The sequence below is a fragment of the Tursiops truncatus genome, chromosome 6, assembly GCF_011762595.2.
Source record: "Tursiops truncatus isolate mTurTru1 chromosome 6, mTurTru1.mat.Y, whole genome shotgun sequence".
Lineage (NCBI taxonomy): Eukaryota > Metazoa > Chordata > Mammalia > Artiodactyla > Delphinidae > Tursiops > Tursiops truncatus.
Genome location: NC_047039.1, coordinates 28,215,058 through 28,222,960, shown reverse-complemented (window position 1 = coordinate 28,222,960; position 7,903 = coordinate 28,215,058). Strand labels below are relative to the sequence as shown.

General features: G+C 42.9%; 1 long non-coding RNA gene across 1 annotated transcript in view; it reads left to right on the top strand.

Moving 5' to 3' along the window:
* The first annotated feature begins 10 nt into the window (after window positions 1-10).
* Window positions 11-7,903, top strand: part of LOC141278955 (uncharacterized) — an 89,270-nt gene continuing 81,377 nt past the window's right edge. Inside the window, exon 1 of the long non-coding RNA XR_012332445.1 lies at window positions 11-168. This is a non-coding gene — a long non-coding RNA (uncharacterized lncRNA). The remainder of the gene's footprint in view (window positions 169-7,903) is intronic.

The window sequence follows — 7,903 nt, the reverse complement described above, 5'->3', positions numbered from 1 at the left end:
GGCGCACGGCGGGGCGGGGCGCACGGCGCGGAGTTGCTTGAGGTGCACACCCGCTGTGGCTCCCGGCGAGAGTGAGGCGCGCGGGGTCGATCCGGGGCGCACATGTTGTCTTCCAGGTTAGGATTCGCCAAGTCTTTGCATCTCCGGTGGTTCCGAAGCTCCGGAAAGGTACGGAACCGCTGTCGCGTTTTCTGACTCAGCCATTCATGGTAGGGAGGTAGAGAGAGAGACAGAGAGATCCAAGCCGAGAAAGGAGTTAATTAGGAAGAAAGCAACCCCTGCTCCCCGTAGCCGCCTGGGTCAAAGTTAGTTCTTATCTGTTCAAGAGAACCCGTTACCAAGCACATCCATATTTATGATCCGATAGATTTGTTTTACCTTCTAGTCTGTTTTTAACCCACTCCCTCCTCAGTTCTCGTGCTTTTTTTGTTTTTTTGCAGGTATCATTAACATACAGTGTAATGTACAAATCTTAAGTGGAGTTAAATTTTATTTTTTAATTAAATTTTTAAATTTAAAAATTTGCCAAAATTTTATCATGGAAATTTTAAAACATGCCCAAAAAGTTGAAAGAATTTTACAGGGAACACTCCTATATCCACCACCTAGATTCTATTTTACTCTGTCAGAATCTGTGCATCTGTCCACAGTTAGGTGAGTTTTGCCTGATTATCCACCCGTTATCCACAATCCTATAAAAATATGGACCATCGCTATCACTTGAGAAAATTCCCTCAGTTATATTTTTTAAGAGCAGGTATAATAAATCTATTTATAAATGTGCTAGGGTGTTTCAGGAGTTCATGTCCTTTCTTCAGACTTTTCTTGCTAAAGCTGTTTACCAGGCCCCTCAAGTGATATAACTCTGTGTGTGTGTGTGTGTGTGTGTGTGTGTGTGTAAATGATGGATTGAGAGGGATGAGGAAGATGGAGTTAAATGGCTCTGTTCTACCTTAATTTCTCCTGGGGCAGGCTGCAGGCAAGCAGGCATAGAGGAATTTAGGAATTTCTGCAGGCTCTGTGAGAGTCAGCTGGTCCTGGACTTGGAGGTTGGTCTTGCACTGGGGTTTCTCATAGATGGTGACCATATGTCCAAGTCTTCCAGGGCAGAACCAGACAACATTCAGGTTCTTTGTCTTTATAAGTTCACCCACCCTTGTTTCTGGATTTGTGGTTCAGAAAATACGATCCTCTATTTATGGTATTTGTCCAGTGGAACCCCTTCAGGATCACACTTATCAAGGGCAGAGTGCTAGTGAGGTAAAAGTGACCAATTTCACTCTGCCACAAAGTGCAGGAGAGACTGATCCTGAATCCTCTGGCTTTCAGTTGTGTGAAGACATACATTATTGAACACACATTTAAGTGCTCCCAGTTTGAGAAACTCTGCTGTGGGTTTGGACATTTCTAATCATAGACCTGTTTCTAAGTCATGTTCCACCAGTGCTGGGGTGCCACAGATGCACTCTCAGGGGCACAGCAGGATATTTTAAATACTTGAGGGAAGCAGAGGTTATCCTCCTGACACCCAGCTTGTGAGTGGAGATAGTTCACGATTTCACATTAGACTACATTTCTTTTCCACTATATTTCTTTGAATAATGTCATATCTTTGCCAAGTTGGGTTTCTAACAGTTGTGATAAAAAGCTGGAACTGCACAGGCTTCCCTGGTGGTGCAGTGAATAAGAATCTGCCTGCCAGTGCAGGGGACACAGGTTCGATCCCTGGTCTGGGAAGATCCCACATGCCGCGGAGCAACTAAGCCCGTGCGCCACAACTACTGAGCCTGCGCTCCAGAGCCCGTGAGCCACAATTCCTGAAGCCCACGTGCCACAACTACTGAAGTCCTTGTGCCTAGAGCCCGTGCTCTGCAACAAGAGGAGCCACCGCAGTGAGAAGCCCAAGCACCACAACGAAGAGTAGCCCCCGCTCACCACAACTAGAGAAAGCCCACGCTCAGCCACGAAGACCCAATGCAACCAAAAATAAATTAAAAAATTTAAAAATTATAAAAAAACCTAAAACCGCACAAAAATCACTGTGTTTAGGGAATGAGGTTGGGGATGTCCAGTCTGATTCCAAGATTGGAGAAGTTGTGCAGTGTCCAACAGGCAGGCACACTCTGGGATGAAATAAAAATATTACTTTTTCTTTTAATTTATAGTTGTATCTTCAAATAGCTACTAAGTTGTTCAGACATAAATACTTATTAAGTTGTTTGGATCTAACTTCCAAATAAAAGAAATTGATAGGAATTTCTTTTGGCCTAAGGGTGCTGTGAATAAACTGCTGACCCCAAGAAATAAACTACTGTGGACCAAGAAAGTTTGGAAAGCTTTGAATCAGGCAGTAAGCTCCTTGCCTTCTGCAGCACTGTAATATCTTCGCAGACTGGCGCAAGGCCTGACACATTGTAGGCCTCCATGAATATTGTCTGATTGGTGAATGCATGGAATGTGCAAGATAGGGTGGCGCTAAGAGACCTTTCACCATCTGGCGTGGATCGAGTATGAATGGGAGCAAGGTAGTCATAGTGCCTTACAGAAATGGTGTTCCCCACTGTCTGAAACAAGCAGGGCAGAGCTCAGAGGATATATGCAGCTGCAGGCTTGCCAGTCCACAGAAACCCATCAACCTAACACCCAGCCAGCTCTATTTCATTCACATTATTCCAGAGGTGAGCCTCACCTGACAGTAGATGCCCAAGTTTCCTTGGTTTAGATGCTAACCACTGACTCTAACCACACTGTCTTCACACTGTGACCAATAACTGGTCAAAGCTCCCCCAAACTTCCTGGTTGAACTTGGGAATATGTTACTTGGTACATCATATATTCCAGACCATCAAATATTCCAACTTACCAAATTTTCCTGACCTCCTAACTTCTGGTTATTTGGTACACTGCACACTTTTTTTAAAAAAGCATTTGTTACAGTTATGGTTAAATAATTATTTGGTTTTTGTCCATTTCTTTTTTTATTGAAGTATAGTTGATTTACAATGTTGTGTTAGTTTCTAGTATACAGCAAAGTGATTCAGTTATACAGTTATACATATATATATACATATGTATATATATTTTTTCATATTCTTTTCCATTATGGTTTATTACAGGATATTGAATATAGTTTCCTGTGGTATACAGTAGGACCTTGTTGTTTATTTATTTTATATATAGTAATTTGTATCTGCTAATCCCAAACTCCTAATTTATCCCTCCCTTGCCCTTCTTGTCCATTTCTTGAGTATAAACTCCCCGAAAACAAGTCCATGTCCATTTTGTTCTGCATATCTCCAGCATCTATCACAGAGCTTGGAACATAGAGAGTACCCAATAAATACTCATAAATGGATAAACTTCTTTTTGCTTGTCCTTATCCTCTTGTACTTCTACCTCTACCTTCCTCCCCACTCCTGAGCCTTTCATTTTTCATTTTGTTCTCCTCCACTATGTTTCTGGTATGCCATTATCACCCACACACCTGGCTGAGTTCTGCAGCTGTACTTCAGTCTGAAAATAGTACATTCCTGGTGAATTCATGTCCGCTACTGTCACTAATGAACCTTGGTTTTCTGAAACAAGGCATGTGTCTCCCAAGAGGTTAATTCATTGAGAAGTAACTTAGGCTAAAGGGATAAGTTGTTGCCAATATACCCTATCAGCCTTTTGAAGAGAGCCTTGCCCAGAGAGCAAGGTTTCACTTTGCTCCCTTTGTCTAAGAAAGAAGAAAGTACAGTAGAATGCTATCTCTGAAAGGCAACTTTTGGGTTTTATTATTAGCTGTTAAGGATTAGTGTCAATAGAGTGCAATATTAGCAGGAGAAATGAAATACACAGATAATAGAGGATTTTAGTACTGGAAGACATTTTATAAACCACTTACGCCCATGGAGGTAAGGAATCTGACCCTGTTAGGGTAACTCACAAGTTCAATCCCAGCTCCCTTCAGGCCTGGTCCAGTTCACTGACCTCATGTCCAGGTGTTACCGATCTGGGTTCTTGGACTCTTTAATCAATAGAAATTGATAAGAAGCCAGACAAGAAATTCAGACAAGGCTTTATTGGGACTGGTGCTGCAGCACGAGGGAGTGAAAACAAGTAATAGGCTCCCTGAGCTGGGGCAAAATGATCCCTTAAATGGGGTGAGGGTAGGGGCGGACCCGTGTGTCAGGTGGAAGGGGTGGTGTGGGTGGCCTGCCACCCCCTTGGTGGTGCTGTGTGCAGGGGTCATGCACAGCACCCTGCTTTTGCTCCTGACACCTCAGAAGTGGCAGCTGGGTTTTTGGTTTTTTTTGCATCTTGTTGTTCATACTTTGCCCCAACTGCGCATACACAGTTATTTTTAGTCCCTTATAGTTTCTTTGTATTCTGTTGCTGGGACTAGACTAGATGTTTGTCCAGGTGTAAGTGAGGCAGGAGATAGATGGGCCCCAGGCTGAGCAGCTGGAGTTTGTCCTCTGTGGACAGATACTCCAAGTTGAGGAGCTAGAGAAGAGCTGAGCCCTGCCCAGATAAGAGATAAAAGACCACATATTCCTCATTCTCGAAGTCAAGGAGACCTCCCTGACTACACATGCGTAGAGAGGCTCCTCGGAGGTCAAAAGGGAGGGGGCACCACCCCACAGCAAGTGATGCCAACCTACCCATAGGCCTCTTCGCTAGAATCCATCATGGCTATGAGATGTGCGCATGGGAGGACCCTGAGATATACCATATACGGACTCAGAACCAGGCAAAGCAAGATGATTGGCCAAAGGAAACCTGGAAGAAATGCCCCATAAAGGTGATTCAAACTACCAGGAGGACGTGACTCTCTCTCTCTGAGCCCGCCCGTGTGTCTATCCACACATATGTGCTGTTTTTCTTCCTCATAACACTTGTTTCACTATTTTCTGACTCTATGTGGAAATTCATTTCTACACAGCTGACAGGCCAGGGCCTTGTCACTGGCCACTCTTCCCTGGTGGTCTAGTGGCTAGGATTCAGCGCTCTCACTGCTGCGACCTGACTTCAATCTGTGGCTGGGAACTGAAATCCTGTTCCAAGCCGCTGCAGGCTGAGGCCACCCGAGATCATAAGCACTGCAGCAAAGGGTCCCAGGTCCCAAGTCCCAGCCTGTCTCACAGGCTTCATTCCTACAGGTGCTTTGGTGCTTTCAGCCTCCTCCTTACAGCATCTTTCCATGAGTGCTTTCCCATATATGGGGAGAAATGTTCTTTCTGAGTCACTTCTCCAGGTGGAGATGAGAATCACCAAAGGAATGTAGTGACGTTGGTCTGCAAAGCATAAAATATCCTAAAATAAGGCATTATTATTACTACAAAAGAATTTTTAGAAAGCTTCAGACATCAGAAAAGAAGAAAAAAAATGAAAAAAGCTCTAGATAAAAAAAATTTGAGGGACATTTTACAAAATACCTGACCAATACTCTTCAAAAGTGTTAAATGTCATAAAAGACCAAGGAACCATCACGGATGGGAGATAAGGAGTCATGATAACTAAATGCAGTGTGGTATTCTGAATTGGATCCTGAAACAGCAAGAGGACATTAGTGGAAAAACTGGGGAACTCTGGATAAAGTCTGAACTTTAGTGAGTTGTGTTGTACCAGTGTTAACTTTTTGGTTTTAACAAATGTATTATAGCTATATAAGATGTTAATATTAGAGGAAAGTGAGTAAAGGGTAAATAGGAGCTCTGTACTATTTTGCGATTCATCTGTATTTCTAAAATTAGTTCCAAAAGTAAAGTTTAAAAAAATGTTCTAGAGTCCAAGTGACAGGAAGAAAGCATGAGTAAAGCCACAAATGATCACCACAGAATTCGGCTTATTCTGGTATAGATGTTTCATTTGGTTACTCTCAAATGTGTTTGTTTTTTGGAGTATTAATTGCAATGTATTGTAGTTTCCTTTACACTTTAAGCTTACGAATACAAACTATGTTTCATATAAACGCCCCAAATCCTTGAAATCAGGATGCAACAGGCAGAACCAGTCATAGAGTCAAGAAATATTTACTTAGTAACTTCCCTGTGTCAGGCATTGTTAGAAACTAGAAAGATTAAGATAATGAAGCCAAGCTCAAGGGAAGGAGACAGTAGTCTAGTTGGGAAAATAAACTCAGAATAAATAGTTGTGATGAAGGGCAATAAGTAATAGAGCAGAAGTATGAATAAAGTATAATGAGAACTTGTATCAGTTACGATATTTTTCTTTTCAAGTGACAGAAAACCTTGGCTCAAACTGTTTTGCATCATAAGGCTATTTATTATCTACCATAACAGGAAATTCAAGGACAAGTCAGTTTCTAGGTGTGGTAAACCTAGGGCTTCCTTCCTAGCTGTTCTCTTGGTTCAATCCTCCTTTGTATCGGCATTGCCCTTAGGCTGGTCACAAGATGCATCCCAGTTGCAACAGAGCTGCATTTTCTAGTTCAGGTGCGTTGAAGAGACATAGAACATGTTCATCCCCAGAAGCCCTAGCAACCTTCTCCTTTTGGTTTAGCTTACCTAAATTTGCTATAAAAAATGATTAAACAGCAACCTGAGTTAAATAGAGTTGGGAAAACAGGAGGGGGCGCTCTCATGCTCTGCAGCGATAGCCAAGCCCTGCATTTGTAAGAAAGACTCCTTTCCTGGCAAGGACTCAGCCAATGAAAAGCCATGGACTCTTTGCTTCTTATAGCCCTCCCAACTTCCTTTTCCCTCTATAGAAGTATTCTTCTTCCCTTGCGGTGGGTGAACTTGCATGTAGCTCACTATGGTTGCAGACCCAGAATTGCAATTCCCTACTGATTTGGAATAAACCCATCTTTTCTGGAGAAAAATCTGGAAGTCTATTTGTTTCAGGTCAACAGAGCTTAGACGTGCCCTTCCCTAGACCAGTCTCTGGCAAAAGACTTAAATATCCATGATTAGTTTAAATTGATTATTTGAATAAAAGAGACAGTGGGGAAAAAGCCAAAATGACCATTACAGGGTACAAAGCAAGGAGAGATCCATTTTCCAAAGATGATATTATCACTGACAAAAATAAATGAAATAAAAAATAAATAAACAATCAGAGCTGAACTCAACTGGTTGAAAATCTTCAAACAGGATGATCAATCTCTGTATAGTTGTGCTGGTTAGTAATGAATGCATCTCAGCTGCAAATCCACCCTTCATTACTTACTCTATGGTAGTAAGCATTTCTCCTTTGCAGTAAACACATTTTGTCAGTAGGGGGCTCTATTAACCATGTATTTCTGATGGTTTGACATTTGGGGGCTTGCTGACCCTGGAGGGACTGCCTAGAAGCCAGTTCCTAGAGACAGCAAAGGCTTGCCTGCAAGCACAGCTTTCAGATGCACACTAAACAATCCAGAGCCCATACCCCTCCACCACTCTTTAATTGGGCTCTCACACGATGGGCCACTCTTCCCTTGCACTAGTTATAACGGGGCCAGTTATCAGACAGCTAGGAGCAGGCCCTACACCCTGGAGCTCACTAAAATTACTCAATCCTAAGCCTGTTTACCTTACCTCTCCCATTCCTTCCCATGAAAACCACAATAAAGGCTGTTGCCCATGTTTTCCCCTCACTCCCTCTGCCTCCTGACTGACTCTGATGCTTCCGTGTGGCCCTACGTGGCATGGCCTGCTCTCTCCTCTTGGGAACTGTAACAAACTATCTTTTCAATGGCAGCTGTCTCCTGACTTGGCCTTACCATACCTGAATAATAATAAGACCTACGTTTTAAAACAGGGGTGCTGGAGGGACATTGCAGGAGAAAGGGCTTCTCTTCTTGTTTTGATGTGCTTCTGTTTGCCACACTTTGCTCCAAATTCACAATTACCAGGGGTGCACATGTGGGGACTTCAGTGATGCTCTGTCTCACTGGGTATCCAGGAGCGGGTAA